General features: G+C 41.0%; 1 protein-coding gene across 1 annotated transcript in view; it reads right to left on the reverse strand.

The window, feature by feature from the left end:
• The window catches only part of LOC115172391 (leucine-rich repeat and fibronectin type-III domain-containing protein 5), a 50,560-nt gene extending 34,221 nt beyond the window's left edge, over positions 1-16,339 (reverse strand). The window contains exon 1 of the mRNA XM_029729799.1: positions 15,367-16,339. The gene's annotated coding sequence lies outside the window, so the exon portion shown is untranslated. The remainder of the gene's footprint in view (positions 1-15,366) is intronic.
• Positions 16,340-19,927: the final 3,588 nt, after the last annotated feature.

Below are 19,927 nucleotides of genomic sequence, written 5' to 3' on the forward strand. Positions count from 1 at the left end.
TGAGGTAAACAAAAAGATTCAGGCAAAGTCATTTTTCTCATGCGATAACATAACACAACTCTATACTTGTCCTGATATGTAATGTTGTTTAAGCTCAATTTTAGAGTTCAAATGTTCAAATCTTATCTTATATTTTTCTCAAGTGATTGTTTTATAATCCCATAATGCTTTGCAAGGCTCTCAGTAGAGTTGTCTGCATGAGGTTATCAGCTCCAGTTGATGGGTGGTGTGCTGCTGCCTTCTACCATGTCTTATAAATATCAAAGCCATTCTGCAAAGTTGAAGCGATTGATCATACACTCCTCACACTCTCATCTCTATGTCATCTCTAAAGTGTACGTTGCTCTGCTCTCTACTGTATATAATCAACAGGCGAGTTTCCTTTACAGGGTACTAGAGATACTGTAAGTTACTGTAGCATACAACAAATATTTGGTTGTTGATAATAAGGTTGTAGAAAACTGCACAGAGGCTCCGTTGTGCCTTCTTCACCACACTGTATGTGTGGGTGGTCCATTTCAGCTTGTCAGTGATGTGTACGCCAAGGAACTTGAAGCTTTCTACCTTCTCCACTGCGGTCCCGTCGATATAGATAGGGAGGGGGGGGGGTGCACCCATGGATGTTATATTGTGAATATGTGATAGGAGTAGGGCCTGAGGGAACACATTAAATGTATTGGGTAAAGTGTTAAGAAATGTAATGTCATGTAATATTTTAAACAGTATATAACTGCCTTAATGTTTCTGGACCCCATGAAGAGTAGCTGCTGCCTTGGCTAATGGGGATCCTTAGTAAATACAAATAACTTTCTACATGCCTCAAGCAAACAGAGCTGCTGATTCTACAGTCTGTGTTATCTCTAGCAACCATCTTAAAAACTCCATTCGTGAGCTGAATTCAAAGTGTCCCCCGTACAACAGCCTCTGCTACATAGGCCTTCAACGGACTGAGGTAGCAAGATACCATGCTCTCACAGAAAGGTAAGATAGATAGTGATATTATATAATATCATTACAATCATTACGATGCGATGCTATAGTGAGGTTCTGTATCATATGTGAGAGAGATTCAAAAAGACACTCGCACATTTGAGCTATTTTGTTGCAGGTGCATGGTAACAGTGAGATAGGTTGAAAGAAAAAATAAAATGTGCGGGTTTCTCTTTTCTATCAAAATGATAAGATGAGAAAACATTCTTGATTTTATCAACCACAGAGCAAAACGCACGCAGCGAAAAACAATAGTCCTGGGGTTGATTGGATCTGTGTGTAATCCAATTCCACCATATCACCCTATTTGACGTTGTACTGCGGCTGAGGTTCATGGCCGAGCAAGGGAAGCATTGTGATCTAAGGTCGAATAATAAACGCAAACTACTCAGAATTCACAACCTGTATTGATCTTCATATAGGAGCACATTAATTCAAGCTCAGAGTTAAGTTCCCACCAAATATTTGACCTTTCTGAGACATATTTTTGGCCGCCATGTTGGGTTCTCTGTGCGTGAAGGAGAGAGGTGTGATGATTAATAAGGACCCTGTCTTTAATGGCCCTCTGGTCAGCTATGATGTACATCCTGTTCAGGTTACATAACCTGAACATGTATAAAAAGCCATAACATTTGATGACAGGTTACATATTCCACTTGTAGTGTGTTGTGCCTCCGCGTCGATCACTGAGAACACGACGTGCCGTTTTTTAACTCCCATTAAACATATTAAACTGTGTATGCTGAGAAAGAAAGAAAAAAGGTGTAGGATTTGTCCACCCTGCGTGAAAATGCTGCTAGGTCTGTCCATTTATCTGTGAAAACAATATGGAAGCATATTTTTTTTACAAAATACTATTCCCATGTTTGTGCCCTTAAGTGTGGTTTTCCTAGCACTATGGTTTGATAGTTTGCTGCTGTTCATGCAATGTCTACAGGCCCTACAATATTATTTTTGTTCATTCCGATGCTAAAGGCTTAGCAATGTCATGAGCTACTGAGACATGTTTGTAATTAACTGTGTTTGGTAGAGTTTGTGACTGACTGCTCAAAAACTAAGAAGTGTCATCCTTGCGTTTCACACTCTTGGGCCTGAGCAGTGCTAAATGTGCTAAAAGGTTTCTCTGTCGTCCTGGTGAGTACAGGCAGTGACTACTTTCTCCCTCCGTGCCTGGCGCACAGACACAGCACACCATGCAATGCTGATGTCCCATCCCAGCATGCAATGTGTCATTAAGATTCCCCTCTCGAGTCATCACACATGCCCCAAACCAGCACCAACACACTAACCAACCAACCCAGCTCAATCATCTGCCAGTCTCACCACCCGTCTCACCAAGCCTCAATCAAGCTCAAAAAGCATACTCCTGTATGCACTGCAAAACTATTTCTCAGAAAAGCCCACTCTCTCTCTTAATCAATAAAACTGGTGCATGCTAATGATTTCCTTCCTCTGAAGGTCAAGCAGACAACCTGCAAATGACTGGCGACGGAAAGCAATAGAAACCAGTGAAGGAGGAGAACAGAGATGGATGCACTGTGGGCTTATCCAATACATGCAGGGCCTCATTAAAGGGTCATTATAGGCATAATCTCTCTCTTTTATATATATATATATATATATATGTATGTGTTTGTCATTCATTGACATATTTCATCACTATCTCCCCGGGAGGTAATTAGAGAGCGGATGAATATTGTTACTGTGAGAAAACAGAGGAGGAAGGAAGGAGTGCCAGTCTGGAGCTTCTGAAACAATGCATATATGTGGCACTGCACTGAGCCTGTGGGATCACTCACATCAAAGCAATGTTAATTCACAATGAGTAAGAATGGGCTCAAAGCTTTCCATTTCATTCCTGTCAGCACAGTGTGTCATGCAGCCTGTCAACATTTAAACTCAGCTGCTGCAATGGGCCAATGCAATGGGTTTTGCAAAAAACATTTGCCTTTTTGATATGACATAATGATCTCTAACATTAAACACAAGCTGGTTCACCACTTAAGGAAGTAGTCGTAAGTGGAGCATTCACAGTAAGCATAGTGTGCTATGTACTGAGCAGACAAATAGCATTACCGTGGATAACTACTAAAGCCATGGCAGCAGAAGCTAAAATGGAGTGGGTTTAGCATTATTAGCCCACTATGCATAGATACATAGATATAAAGGTATACCAGCATGGCAAATTAAGCTATTCTCTAGTCCAAGGACCCAGCCAGGCAATTAAGCAATGGAATAATCCAAAGAAGTGTAAAGAAGAATTATAATTGTAATCTCTCTCCCTTTCCCTCTCTCTCATCGATTCTCTTCCTACCTCTCCCGCTTCCCATTAGGGTACTTACCCAATTTAGTAGCTCCACAATAACACATTGAAATTAGGTTTGATAAAAGCCCAATCTAACGTCATGTGATTTATAGTTTCAGTCATGCACTGCATTTAACTGTGTTCACACTCAGACAGAGCAAATACTGTGGAGTGGAGACTGTCCTATCATCATTTTACCTGTACTCATGGGTTTATTCAACTCAATGCCCTAACTTGCTGGGCTCCTCCAGACACTTTCCTCTAATGTAAGAAATACTTCAAATAGCCCCACCACAACCACCACCATGGCATTAACGTTATCTCTCTCTCTCTCTCACACACACACTTTCTCTCTGTCCCGAGATATTTGGCTTCCTCAATTATTCATCTCCTCATCTTCTGGCTACTCTTTTTTTCTGTGTGTGTGTTTCTTTAAGTGCATCGGGGAGAAATAATACATTACATACAGTATTTAGTACTCAAACTATTACTCGGGTCACAGAAAGAGAATATTAACCTGTTTCCATAAGAGTGCATGCTCAAAGGACCTAAAACTAGTTGGTGTTTGAGCCATCGTTTTCATACTGTTTGTTATTTTTCATTTTATTTTCTCAATAACAACCATACATAAACAAAATACAATCAACAGAGGAACACACATTTCAACAAACATCAATGACATCATACCTGCTTATACCCACATGTTCCCACAGCAACCATACACACCATGTCTCACAACCACACTCCCCCTCATCCTTCATCACCAGAACATTCCATCAACCATTTTCAAATGAGAGAGGTAGTGTAGGGACCTACATTTGTACTCAGCACTACTGTCTGCAGGTGTATGGTACAATACATTAACAAAAGTATGTGGACACCTGCTCGTCGAACATCTCATTCCAAAATCATGGGCATTAATATGTAGTTGGTTATATCAGCCTCCACTCTACTAGGAAGGCTTTCCACTAGATGTTGGAACATTGTTGCAGGGACTTGCTTCCATTCAGCCACAAGAGCATTAGTGAGGTCAGGCACTGATGTCGGGTGATTAAGCCTGACTCACAGTCTGCATTCCAATTCATCGCAAAGGTGTTTGATGGGGTTGAGGGCTCTGAGCAGACCAGTCAAGTTCTTTCACACCGATCTCAACAAATCATTTCTGTATGTACATTGCTTTGTGCAAGGGGGCATTTTCATGATGAAATAGGAAAGGGCCTTCCCTAAATTGTTGCCACAAAGCTGGAAGAACAGAATCCTATCGAATGTAATTGTATGCTGTAGCATTAAGATTTCCCTTCAATTGAACTAAGGGGCCTAACACAAACCATGAAAAACAGCCCCGGACCATTATTCCTACTCCACCAAACTTTACAGTTGGCACTATGCATTGGGCCAGGTAGTGTTATCCTGGCATCCACCAAACCCAAATTCATCTGTCGGGCTGCCAGATGGTGAAGTGCGATTCATCACTCCAGAGAACGTGTTTCCACTGCTCCAGAGTCCAATGGCGGCAAGCTTTACACCACTCCAGCCGACGCTTGGCGTTGTGCATGGTGATCTTATGCTTGTGTGCGGCTGCTCAGCCATGGAAACGCATTTCATGAAGCTCCCAACGAACAGTTGGCAATTTGGAACTCGGTAGTGATTGTTGCTACCGAGGACAGACTATTTTTCTGCGCTAAGAGCTTCAGCACTTGGCGGTCCCATTGTGTGGGGTACCACTTCGCGGCTGAGCCGTTGTTGCTCTTAGACATTTCCACTTCACAATAACAGCACTTACAGTTGACTGGGGCATCTCTAGCAGGGCAGAAATTTAACAAACTTTCTTGTTGGAAAGGTGGCATCCTTTGGTGGTGCCATGTTAAAAGTCACTGAGCTCTTCAGTAAGGCCATTCTACTGCCAATATTTGTCTATGGAGTTTGCATGGTTGTGAGTTCGATTTTATACACATGTCAGCAACAGGTGTTGCTAAAATAGCCAAATCAACTAATTTGCAGGGATGTCCACATACTTTTGTATATATAGTGTATGACCCCATCCTCATTGAAGCAATAGACACCATTATAGTATTACACTGTGGCTTCTATATTGAATACAGATGTGCACAAAGCAATTCCAATTCATTACTGTGTGTGCAGCAATTAGGGGGCTGGCTCCCAGAGAGCACTCAGATGCACCATAAAACCTAAAACCCAACCTTCGTTATCACAACGCATCAGGAATAGTTATCTGATCCCATCTCTGATAAATACACTGCATGTCTGCATTATGACAATTCCCAACAATAATCCAACAATGAGTATGGTACAGGCCACATCGCCACAGAATGAGATAGCCATTCTGTCAATCGACAACAGGCATGAATAATAGAAGATGAGCCATCAAGGGCAGATGGCTGCCACCTCAAAGGAGTTGGGGATTAGGGTTGCATGCTCCATCACACTAAACATGATATATGACAGACATACAAACTGTACACTGTACCAGGCTGGCTACCTGCTCAACATGCATCATTAACAGTATCCTAAGTACAGTGCCAAGGAACACCACTATTCATGCATGTATTCAAATCCACCAGGCAAACTCAATCAAGCCCAGCTGAAATGTTTGAAATAAACTCATTTGAAGGTCCGGTACAGTGCAGGTCTGGACTGTACCTGGTTAATCACTAGCAGTGTCTTGAGTATGGTTCCAAATGATGATCACTAATCACACTGATATACACACGCAGCTATATAAAGCAATACATCAGCTGTGTTAATCAAACCAAACTGTTCTGGGAACAGACACCAGGTGGTCCAACCAGCTCAAAGCACCATCAATGATCCATATGGTTTCAAACACGGATCTCTTTGTTCGTTGTTTGGAAAATGCAATATATACAGTAAATTTGTGGTTTTGCCAATTGCATTAAAAATGAAATCACAAGAATAAAAAAATATATACAGTACCAGTCAAAAGTTTGGACACACCTACTCATTCCAGGGGTTTTCTTAATTTTTACAATTTTCTACATTGTAGAATAATAGTGAAGGCATCACAATTATGAAATAACACATATGGAATCATGTAATAACCTAAAATGTATTCAACAAATTAAAATATACTTTATATTTGAGATTCTTCAAAGTAACCACCCTTTGCCTTGATGACAGCGTTGCACACTCTTGGCATTCCCTCAACCAGCTTCATGGGGTAGTCACCTGGAATGCATTTCAATTAACAGGTGTGCCCTGTTAAAAGTTCATTTGTGGAATTTCTTTCCACATTGATTGGCATTTGGCATTTGAGCCAATCAGTTGTGTTGTGACAAGGTAGGGGTGGTATACAGAAGATAGCACTATTTGGTAAAAGACCAAGTCCATATTATGGCAAGAACAGCTCAAATAAGCTAAGGGAAATGACAGTCCATCATTACTTTAAGACATGAAGGTCAGTCAATACAGAACATTTTCAAGAACTTCGAAAGTTTCTTCAAGCGCAGTAGCAAAAACCATCAAGCGCTATGATGAGACTGGCAGTCATTAGGACCGCCACAGGAAAGGAAGACACAGAGTTACCTCTGCTGCAGTTCATTAGAGTTACCAGCCTCAAAAATGTAGCCCAAATAATTACTTCAGAGTTCAAGTAACAAACACATCTCAACATCAACTGTTCAGAGGAGACTGCATAAATTAGGCTTTCATGGTGGAATTGCTGCAAAGAAACCACTACTAAAGGACAACAATAAAAATAAGAGATTTGCTTAGGCCAAGAAACACGAGCAATGGACATTAGACCGGTGGAAATCTGTCCTTTGGTCTGAGGAGTCCAAATTTGAGATTTCTGGTTCCAACCGTCATGTCTTGTGAGACGCAGAGCAGGTGAACAGATGGTCTCCACATGTGTGGTTCCCACCGTGAAGCATGGAGGTGTGATGATGTGGGGATGATTTGCTGGTGACACTGTCTGTGATTTATTTAGAATTCAAGGCACACTTAATCAGCATGGCTACCACAGCATTCTGCAGTGATACGCCATCCCATCTGGTTTGTGCTTAGTGGGACTATCATTCTTTTTTCAACAGGACAATGACCCAAAACACACCTCCAGGCTGTGTAAGTAAGGGCTATTTGACCAAGAAGGTGAGTGATTGAGCTGCACCAGATGACCCGACCTCAACCCACCAGGTCGCAGTTGTAAATGAGAACTTGTTCTCAACTAGCCTACCTGGTTAAATAAAGGTGAAATAAAAATTATTTTAAAAATTGAGATGTTTGGGATGAGTTGGACTGCAGAGTGAAGGAAAAGCAGCAAACAAGTCTTCAGCATATGTTGGAATTCCAAGACTTTTGGAAAAGCATTCCAGGCGAAGTTGTCATCAAGGCAAAGGGTGGCTACTTTGAAGAATCTGAAATATAAAGTATATTTTCATTTGTTGAATACTTTTTTGGTTACTACATGATTCCATATGTGTTATTTCGTAGTTTTGATGTCTTCACTATTATTCTACAATATAGAAAATAGTAAAAATAAAGAAAAACCCTGAAATGAGTAGGTGTGTCTAAACTTTTGACTGGTACTGTATTATCATCCCTTTAGAGTAATATAGTTTAGAAGATGAGGTGGCGTCAGCTGGGAACACTGTGCGACGGTGCTGTAGTGAGCCAGAACGGCTCTGTACAGTAGTTTCATGTAGCTCTGCCTCTATCACAGCCAAAGCCTTGTAGCTGTACAGAACAGCTCTGACTATTCAGTTTTTGTTGCTCTGCCTCTATCTGTTACAGACAAAGCCTTGTAAAGGGCTTATCCCATCAGTGGTGTGTATAGTCTTGTCAAATGTGTCATAGCAGGTTACGGCAGGGTCCATGTGTGTTCCTGGGCAGATTAAGGCCAGGCAGAGACCATATCCCCACCTATTCAATCTAATCTCGTCATACTACAGGAAGTCAGCCCAGGGCCTTACAAACTACAATTTACACAGAGACTAGAGGTCGACCGATTATGATTTTTCAACGCCGATACCGATACCGATTATTGGGGGACCAAAAAAAGGCTGATACCGATTAATTGGCCAATTTTTTTATTTGTTTATTTGTAATAATGACAATTACAACAATACTGAATGAACACTTATTTTAACTTAATATAATACATCAATAAAATCAATTTAGCCTCAAATAAATAATGAAACATGTTCAATTTGGTTTAAATAATGCAAAAACTAAGTGTTGGAGAAGAAAGTAAAAGTGCAATATGTGCCATGTAAGAAAGCTAACGTTTAAGTTCCTTGCTCAGAACATTTGAAAGCTGGTGGTTCCTTTTAACATGAGTCTTCAATATTCCCAGGTAAGAAGTTTTAGGTTGTAGTTATTATAGGAATTATAGGACTATTTCTCTCTATACGATTTGTATTTCATATACCTTTGACTATTGGATGCTCTTATAGGCACTTTAGTATTGCCAGTGTAACAGTATTGCTTCCGTCCCTCTCCTCGCTCCTACCTGGGCTCGAACCAGGAACACATCGACAACAGCCACCCTCGAAGCAGCGTTACCCATGCAGAGCAAGGGGAACAACTACTCCAAGTCTCAGAGCGAGTGATGTTTGAAACACTATTAGCGCGCACCCCGCTAACTAGCTAGCCATTTCACATTGGTTACACCAGCCTAATCTCGGGAGTTGATAGGCTTGAAGTCATAAACAGCACAATTCTTGAAGCATTGCGAAGAGCTGCTGGCAAACGCACAAAAGTGCTGTTTGAATGAATGCTTACGAGCCTGCTGGTGCCTACCATCGCTCAGTCAGACTACTCTATCAAATCATAGACTTAATTATAACATAATAACACACAGAAATACGAGCCTTTGGTCATTAAAATGGCCGAATCCGGAAACTATCATTTCAAAAACAAAACATTTATTCTTTCAGTGAAATACGGAACCGTTCCGTATTTTATCTAACGGATGGCATCCCCAAGTCTAAATATTGCACAACCTTCAATGTTATGTCATAATTAATTACGGCCTTTGTTAGGAATAAATGGACTTCACACAGCCCAAAATGCTGCATATACCCTGACTGCTTGCACGGAACGCAAGAGAAGTGACACAATTTCCCTAGTTATAAGAAATTCATGTTAGCAGGCAATATTAACTAAATATGCAGGTTTAAAAATATATATTTGTGTATTGATTTTAAAGAAAGGCATTGATGTTTATGGTTAGGTGCATTGGTGCAACGACAGTGCTTTTTTCGCAAATGCGCTTGTTAAATCATCACCCGTTTGTCAAAGTAGGCTGTGATTCAATGAGAAATGAACAGGCACTGCATCGATTATATGCAACGCAGGACACACTAGATAAACTAGTAATATCATCAACCATGTGTAGTTAACTAGTGATTATGTTAAGATTGATTGTTATGTTTTATAAGATAAGTTTAAGGCCAGCTAGCAACTTACCTTGGCTTCTTGCTGCCCTCGCATAACAGGTAGTCAGCCTGCCACGCAGGCTCCTCGTGGAGTGCAATGTAAGGCAGATGGTTAGAGCGTTGGACTAGTAACCGGAAGGTTGCAAAAACGAATCCCCGAGCTGACAAGGTAAAAACCTGTCGTTCTGCCCCTGAACAAGGCAGTTAACCCACCGTTCCTAGGCCGTCACTGAAAATAAGAATGTGTTCTTAACTGACTTGCCTAGTTAAATAAAGGTGAATAAAAAATTAAATACCGATTACCGATTGTTATGAAATCTTGAAATCGGCCTCAATTAATCGGCCATTCCGATTAATCGGTTGACCTCTAACAAAGACACAAAAAGCTGTTAGCGACCTACAATACAATGAGATTAGATAGATATTATTATGATATGTTTGTATTTACAAACACCAAATAGTCAGAGAATATTATGAATATTGATATATTTTAACTAAAAGTGGCTAGACCACATAATCATGAAAGATTGTACATTACCTTGAAATATTGTCATTTTTGGTTGTTAAACCTTCCAGATCTTCTTTATGAATATTCACTTTTTAAAACAGGAACTAAGATTTTATTGTCATTTCATTTGGGACTTAACACAGTGCATATCAATCTATCAATATTTTAGAAAATAGGGATCAGTGCCTTGTCAGTCAAATACGTAATAGCATTACAGACTCACTGGCCTTCACCACAGAAACTAAACTATCACCATTCCTGACTACCACTCTTCTCCTGTTTAAACCAGCGGGTTGTAGCGGGATCAAAACAATTTGCCGCTGTCCCCTTGACAGCTCATTATCACAGACAAACATCCCTCAAAGTACCTCCCACTCACAGACAGAGAGAGGAACTCATTCTAGTCACCCCATCACACTGACAAAGATCTCACCCTGCATCAACAACTTGAGGGACACCAAATGAAAGAAAATAAAACATTGAAATACCTGGTGGTTTTAATTAGTTGTTACCAGATTAGGTTTTCTCCTGCACTAATGAACAGTAAATCCTAATTTGGTTTGGGACCCTCCACAAGCCTTAGGACTCCAAAGCTTCCTATGGTTCTATCTAGAGTATGCCCGTCTAATTCGATGCTGTCTTTAAAATAAGATAAATTGGGTATGAGGTTTTTGTCTATACTATATATGCAAAAACTCTCCCAAATACTTGCTTCCATTATATATCACAAACCAATATTGAAAGGACAACATGTATTCCTTTTTTCAAATCCCAAACAACAAATGTTAATATAAATCCATGTGATGCTTCTTATCAGTCAAATAAAGGCATTGTATCACCTTTCTAGGTGATCCTGGAACATGGGTTTAGACTAAAGAGATCAGTAGAGCGGTCTTCAACCATACTAGGTGTCTAGCCAGTGTGTCATGGGTTAAACAAGACCACTAGGGTCTATCTACATCTCATCTGGATCATTCTCATAGAGAGATCATTATTAACTAACCAACACATCATCAGACCCCCAGTGTAGACCAAACTAAATAAACTAAAATAAACAAATCATCAGACCGCCAATAAACTAGCCATCCTGCAGCTTCTACAGGACCAAGTAGACCTGATCCACTGATTGGTGTTGAATTAAACAATTTATAATTAAATGTACACATACAGTAATCCATCCTGGCCCAATCTCTATTAACCTAGAGGGGGGAATTTCGACCAGAGTTAAGCGCGAGTAAATGGAACGTAATTTGCTTTTTACATTTGGGGTGGAGATCAAAGAAATGAAGGTGTGGCGGAGGTGTGTCTACAGATTATGTATTCTGACCCCAGAGTCGGGGGGCAGGGGGTTGGGGGCCCCCCAGAGTTAGGATGTGTGGTACGCCAGTGCTTCTGTGTGGTTGTTCCTGAGGATTGCTAATAATAGTGGATCATAGTAGGATAACGTATTACAACTAAATAATTTGGAACACGTGGCCTATTTCAATCATTATGGAACGCAGACCATACATAGCAGTTTTAACCTGGAGCCTGGTGCACGGTTCACCACAACTGGACCGTTGTCATCACAGTTCCATCATTAGTGAGAATTATTAGGGTAGATTTACAGGACTACTCTTCAACCCCTATTGTACACTTTTATCACCATCCAATATTTTACGGTTAGCGCAATTGAATATGGAAATTTTCAGGATGATTCCAACCACTATATTTTTGATTCATCAATATATTTAGTGTGTAAAGGCTCTCCAAACAGTTTTTTGCATTATTTTTCATAAATACTTCTCTAACCCTAAATAATATACAAGATCAGAGTATTTTTTTTATCTACCAATTGGTGCTGAAAAGGAGATGAATATGTGTCTATTGACATGGCTTCTTTCATTGATCCCTAATATTCTGAACTGTTCTCCATATATTCTAGTGAGTCTGTCAAGAAAATTCTAATTAAAGGTACACCAAATATAAAGGGATGGCTTTCGATAAATGTACTGAAAACCCTATTGAATGAAAACTCCCAGAGAAAATATGTTGGCCAGCAAGTGGGAGAGTTTTTAGAAATTGAATGAAATCTATTCAGAGTGTGCAAGGTAACCACTCCTGCAAAGCCTGTTACCACCTGCATAAGGTAAGTCCGAATGCCAACTACTCAGACATACGTAGGAAAGGTGTTCATATGAAAAGGTGTACATTTCCTAAATCTGGATTGGGCCCCTAGCGCTTAAATTCAATGCAGCCTGGTGACTTTTAGAATTGACTCAACAATCAACTCCTTGTTGAGCATTTAACAAATCATACAAACTAAGACATCCTTAAACTCAGTAAACACAGTATGCTAACAGATAAATTATTAGCACAAAATCTAATGAGAACATCACATAAAGGTCACATACATTATAAATTCACCTCTTGCTCATAAGATTAGCAAAGCTGTTTTGGGAGCAGCAGTATATTCAAGCAAACAGAGAAAATGGTTGCTGTCCATGGTGCTGATTGGATGAACGAGTTTGTAAACACTGTTGTGTGCACTCTACATGCGGAACACAGACCAAGATTGAGGGGCTGTCCATGGTTCTGACTCCACAATAACACTTCCAGCTTCGTAAGCTTCTGACACAATCTCACTTGTAACTGTTCATGGAGCTGGACTCTTGGCCAAACTACAACAGTCACCACATGATGACTGCATAACACAGCATAGAGCATATACCACATCATGGTAAAACATACTATGCTAACGCCTCTAGAAAGAATACACAGGCATGTTGGGTTACATTAACTCAAAATTCATGGGTGAGTCCTATGTCTAGTCCAAAGTTCAACCCTATCCAGGTTTCATCCCACCAGAGCTGTCAAGTATCTGCTGACACTTATCAGTCTCAGACATGCATGTCTTGTCTCAGGTATCAATAAATGTGTTCAAAGCTGCCATGGTACGTCCTCACAGACTCACAGGGAAAAAGCACACACATATCAAAGATGTAAAGACATTGTAGTAGAGGACTGTAAGTACTTGCTGATCGTATGCTCTCTGTATGAAGTAATTTTGGGCACCAGTGCTCTGCTTGTAAATGTAATAAAATATGTCATGGTAACTCCTCACACATGCACCCAGAGGGCATATCAAAGGCAAGATGTTATAGTAGACTATGTACTTGTTGAGCACCCAGATATGTGGTGCTAATCCTGCCTAGAGGAGGATGTTGTTTTGCAGCGTTTGATTCCCTCAGTCCCCATATCACACTAACAGCAGGATCTTCATACCGTGCTCTTTGATTCCTTGGCTCGGGCTCACATCATCACGGGGTCTTAATCTCTACTAGCGTAACTAAAACAAGTCTCCGAGCTACAGGGATCGCTGCTACGCCATCTCCAACGTGCCAAATCCCACCCTGATTTTCAAAAGATCGAACTTTCAAATGATATCACAACAACTGAAGAGGTGCCTGGGTCTAAAATGAATACCTAATGCACTAGACATAATATATGAATACATGCTACTTTGATAACCTAAAGGTGTATTCCACTGTCCACTCCACCCTAATAGGTGTATGGTAACGCTGCGGTTGGGCAGTCTCCCCGTCCTCAGTGTTACCCAGCCCTTCAGAGCTGGCAGCAGTATGGAGGGAGAATAAATTGAATTATAGCACCACCAGCCACTGGAAGTGGAGCTGCAGCTCAGTTTGCCTATATAGCTTCTTGCTCATAGGATAAGTCATACAGAATAGCCTTACATACAGTACTAGTGAAAAGTTTGGACACCTACTCATTTCTTTATTTTTACTATTGCCTACGTTGTAGAATAATAGTGAAGACATCACAACTACGAAATAACACATGGAATCATGTAGTAACCAAAAGTGTTAAACAAATCAAAATATATTTTAGATTATTCAAAGTAGTCACCCTTTGCCACCCTTTGCCTTTGTCACCAGCTTTGCACAGTCTTGGCAGCTACCCTGCCCTATTAAGGATGACATGTTGTGGGGACTGAAGAATTGAAATATGACTTGTTTATCAGAGTACATTTATAGAAGCGCATGTGACAACCAACATTGCTGAAATCAAAGAAACGCCTTGTTAGAATAATATGGAATTCAAATGGTCATTGATGTAGCCTATTGTACTCACTAGATCCAATAGTTCATAAGTGCAAATTGTACAAACATAAATACGCGCGCACGACCACTGAGCTGAAGTGAATTTCCTTTGGGACACGATGCTTTGACATTCTAAATCACATCCATACATTGACTTTACCTATACAATGGAAATATACACTTCAGATAATTTGGATCACCACATGGTTATTATATCATCATTTTGACTAATTTACATATGATCCCTATACATATCATTCCAGTGATACATATCATTCCAGTGCATCAAGAATATGTGCGTATGGTTAGAATTCTATCATAGCGCGTCTATAGCAGCCATTGGTGCCATGGTAGTGAGCATGATATATCGCTTAGGACGGGGCAAGAAGACGACGACGCCTGAATCCTCTATCATCATTTGAGCATATGCCAAGGTTGAGGACTCTTGTAACCTGCCTGGGTAGCCTACATTTATAAGGCTATACACACTTCGTGGAGGGCATTAAGCGAAAATATCTATCAGGCTGAACTGGCATGGGAACTCAGCTTCCATATAAATAGAGGTGATTTCAATCTAGCCCATCATGACCGGGTGAGGCAGTGAAAGAGGGTGTCTACGTTAACAACCACCCCTCCCCCATTTACACACACACACACACACATCATTGCCACCACCCAAGTATACCACCACATTCACCCAAATCAATTAGAGCTAGATCAGGTCTATGGATAGCAGTGACCTGGCCAAATAAATTATCCCACTAGGTAATTTTTTATCTACGCCCAGACACTCAAATTGAAATGCAGTCAGACAGCCAGCATTCGTTCAAACTAACCATTATTTAAGTCTCGTTTTTTACCCTCCGTTGTTCCTGAATAACCGGTAATACTGAACACACCTGGTTTTCAACAACGTCCTGCAGGTTATCTGGCTTTAGAGCCCAATGGGTTCAGCCTTGAAATTCGGTCAACGAACGATGAACGAAAACAAAAAGGACTGATGAAAATGTACAGACATGTACAAACATTTAAACAGTAAAAGTTTACCTTAAAAAGGAACGCCAGCCCTGCTCTGAGCACCGACGGTCAGGGGTATCGAATTTTCTCACATTTCATATTTTCCCATGTTCCAATTTTGTTTTGCCCCATTGGATTTAGGCTAAATTAGGCTATATCAATACAAGGTGCGCTGGATTTCAAAGCCCACAACTCTGCCCAGCCATCTCTTCATTGTGCCCGAGTAATTTTACATCGGTCTGTGCTCCTCAGAACCCAATCCACTTGTGTTACTTTACTTTTCAGTTTAAAATAAAGATCCAAGAATACCAACACGAAGAGACAGTCAAATTCCAACGCGCTTCGACAGAATCCTTTGGTGAAAAACGGGCGTTTGCTTTCCCCTCAGACTCGCCGAAGACCTTGCCATTCTCCTGCCGCTCGTCGACGAGCCTCACAACAGTAGAGGCTTTCCTCCGCAGTAATACCGGCTTGCTCTATTTAGCTGAGTGTACGTCTCTGCAGCCGAGTGCTATAAAGTGGCTGCTATGGGGAACTCAGATCAAATCTCAGCAGGGAGACCGTTGCACCGCTGCACTTTACGCGCACTTCCCCCGTTCTGCCTCCACCACGTAATCCACAGAGTGACTGAGTGCCTATAGCACGCGTGCCCTCCATCCAAGTTATCAAAAGGCTAGGTCTTTCCGTCCCTCTTCTCCAGTTTATTCTCAGCTATTCAGCCCCGAAAAACCGCGTAATTATCTAAATATATGCTGCTCAATAGTTATTCAATTTAAAACCTCGACCAAAAAGAAACGTCCATTATGAGGCACAATTAACGGTTCTCCCCCATTGCCATCATTGTGCTTTTCCCCAATGCTCAGTTCTACCATTCCAGATGATTTAACAAACTAAGAGCTGCAGTTACTGGGACATGTGATGGTAGCTATTTTCCCTCTCCTTTCGATTGGAAAAAAATGAGGAAGTCACCACGGATTGGCTCAGAATCACGTTCGTTCGCACTTCTTGATTCAGCCTGTCTCTCAGTGGGACCTGCTAAGAAATGCTGGCGGTAGAGCCTTTGCAGGGCAGACAGAATATCATTGCAATGAACAAAAGATGGAAAGAACGACGCCTGACGGGCAATAGGACAGTCGCTGATGTAAAATAATAGGATCCAACGCGTAGGGCCTAATATTGTAGAAAACCAACTACATGCACCCGACTATTTTGTTGCATAACTTTTACAATTGAGTGTGAATAATAAAGTGTTGTGTTTTTGCACTAATAATTAAGATGTATACTGACTAGAATATAGGCTTATAGTCTTCATAGACTCTATGCCTTTACATAGATGATCAACAGTAGCAATGTAAACTGAAGTCTATTGGGTAACTGCACTGAACATTGCAAGAGTAGGATATTGGCACCTTTAACATAGTAGGATACCTGATGTTTATGTATAACCTGCCATATCATTCATATATGCACAGCAACGATGATAAAATGGAAGTGTGAGGTCATTGTTGAGTGGGTTACCAGATTTCAGGTGCTGTTTTCTAGTGTTGTAGCTACAAGAGGTTGAAACATTTTGACAATACATATTTTTCATTTTAAGGAGTAATAAAGTACTGCTATTGTAATAGCTCAATAGCTCAAGTTGATTCTCAGTGAGCTCTTACAATAGCAATACATTCCATTGGACGTGACTCGGTGCCATCAAACCAAGGCCTCTCCACTCAGAAGTAACATGCAGCTGATACTACATTTAAAGTAGAGTTATTATGACCATAGTCTAGACTTGTTGTACTAAGCTATTTTAAACAGTCCACAAGCTACAGTGCATTCTGAAAGTACTCAGACCGCTTGACGTTTTCCACTTTGTTACGTTTTAGCTTTACACTAAAATTGATTAAATAGTTTATTTTCCTCATCAATCTACACACAATACCCCATCATGACAAAGCACAAACAGGTTTTTAGACATTTTTAAAAATGTATAAAACATTTTAAACTGAAATATTACATTAACATAAATATTCAGACCCTTTACTCAGTACTTTGTTCAAGCACCGATCACAGCCTCAATTCTTCTTGGGTATGACACTACAAGCTTGACACAACTGTATTTGGGGAGTTTTTCCCATTCTTCTCTGCAGATCCTCTCAAGCTTTGTCAGGTTGGATGGGGAGTGGCGCTGCACAATGTTTTTTCAGGTCTCTCCAGAGATGTTTGATCGGGTTCAAGTCTGGGCTCTGGCTGGGTCACTCAAGGACATTCATAGACTTGTCCCGAAGCCACTCCTGTGTTGTCTGGGCTGTGTGCTTAGGGTCGTTGTCCTGTTGGAAGGTGAACCTTCGCCACAGTCTGAGGTCCTAAGCGCTCTGGAGCAGGTTTTCATCAAGGATCTCTATGTACTGTGTCCTTTCTTCTTTCCCTCAATCCTGAATGGTCTCCCAGTCCCTGCTGCTGAAAAACATCCCCACATCATAATGCTGCCACCACCATGCTTCACCGTAGGGGTGGTGCCAGGTTTCCTCCAGACATGTTGCTTGGTTTTCAGGCCAAAGAGTTCAATCTTGGTTTCATCAGACCAGAGAATCTTCTTTCTCATGGTCTGAGAGTCTTTAGGTGCCTTTTGGCAAACTCCAAGCGGGCTGTCAGGTGCCTTTTACTGAGAAGTGGCTTCCGGATGGCCACTCTACCATAAAGACCTAATTGGTGGAGTGCTGCAGAGATGGGCTATCCTTCTGGAAGGTTCTCCCATCTCCACAGAGGAATGCTGGAGCTCTGTCAAAGTTACCATCGGGTTCTTGGTCACCATTGGTCCCCCGATTGCTCAAGCTCTGGGAAGAGTCTTGGTGGTTCCAAACTTCTTCCATTTAACAATGATGGAGGCCACAGTGTTCTTGGGGACCTTCAATGCTGCAGAAATGTTTTCTGACCCTTCCCCAGATCTGTGCCCCGGAGCTCTATGGACAATTCCTTCGACCTCGTGGCTTGGTTTTTGTTTTGACCTGTGCTGTCAACACCGTCATGTTTGCCTATTGCTCCCAGCTGCCATGCCTCAAGAACACGCCAATGTAAACAAATATTTGATGATTTTGACTTCTAAGACTGTAATCACTGAACTTTGTCAAGCGTGATACCAATATTCCCTCTTCTCTCATTGGCGCTTACAAAATACATTATACATCAGACTTGTACATTCATCATCAGTGAGCTTCAAGGGCCTCTATTTGTGTTGATTACAATGTCTCTCTACTGAGGATTCTCAAGTCCGTCAACAGACTATCCATTGAGTAAGGTTACATGCATTCGATAACACGATTATTGTGGAGAGTCAGATTACTATAATAGTTACTTTAAAACATGTAATGCTTTGTAAGAAGAATGATTTCCCTATAATCCTGTTTACATGGGCACCACTAGTGGTTCTGGGAGGAGGCCAGGGGTGGCCAGTGCCCCTGTGACAACAATTTTGGACCCCATTGTGGCCCCCCTAAATATGGAGTATGAAATAATTTTTATATAACAAATTTTTGCTATCATTCTTTTTTTTACATCCTTTATTAGACAGTGGCAACGATGATGATTATGAACATGGTCTTTTGCCTGCTAATGCCTGCAATGCAGTGAAGAAAACGATGACAACAATAACATCTAATGTAACTGGCCCCTCTAACAGTACAACTGGCCCCAGCTTGGCCCCCCCAGTTGAAATGGTCTAGAACCGCCACTGATGGGCACATCTGAAATCAGGCTATCTGATGGAACTTTTGTTAATACAGAAAATCACCAATCAAAACTTTCTACCACAGTGACCATGTTATTTTTGCAAAGCCTATTTGATTCTGAGTTCGGACACATAACATTTGCATGTGAAAACTATTTGTAGTCTAAGATGGACTCTTTCAGTTTTTCGAATTCAATTCACTTGAGGGAGGCTTGTGCTCCAGCTGCAGGCACATGCACAGATCAAATATACTGCTGGAAAGCCAATTAAGCTGCTTACATTTCCTAATTATTAGAAAGATTGCTCAGAAAACCAGGTGTTTCAATCGTTACTCTTACTTAGATTTCGACCTTACTCCGATTAAAATAAGCAGAGTAAGGTGTTTGCATTACTATTTCCTTACTCCTCCTACTGCCATAATTACTTTAATATGAAATTAGTAGTGTGGACGTAAACGTACTTAATAATAATTGATGGTTATTATTTTTTGTCCAAATTTTATTATTGAATATAAAAACATACAATCTACCTGCAGTGAAGCCACTCAACATTTACATTACATTCAGTCATCTAACCTTCTCACACAGGATCAACCAGGGTCAAGCGCCCCGCCAAAGGGCACGTCGACAGATCTCCCAACAAGTCAAAACGGGGACCCGAACCAGCAACCTTTCGGGCCACCAGCCCAAGCTCCCAACTGCCAGGCCCCCAACCATCCAAGATCCCCCGACAGTTCCCCGAGAGCTGCCCCTCAACCATCCGATGCTACCTGAGGGCAATACTAGAACAAATGGTTTATAGATTCTGTATCCTCACAACAAAATCTACAGAGCTGCGATGATGGTATGTCCCAAATATTCCACATTTTGTTGGTGG

Source organism: Salmo trutta, chromosome 33, assembly GCF_901001165.1.
Source record: "Salmo trutta chromosome 33, fSalTru1.1, whole genome shotgun sequence".
Classification (NCBI taxonomy): Eukaryota; Metazoa; Chordata; class Actinopteri; order Salmoniformes; family Salmonidae; genus Salmo; species Salmo trutta.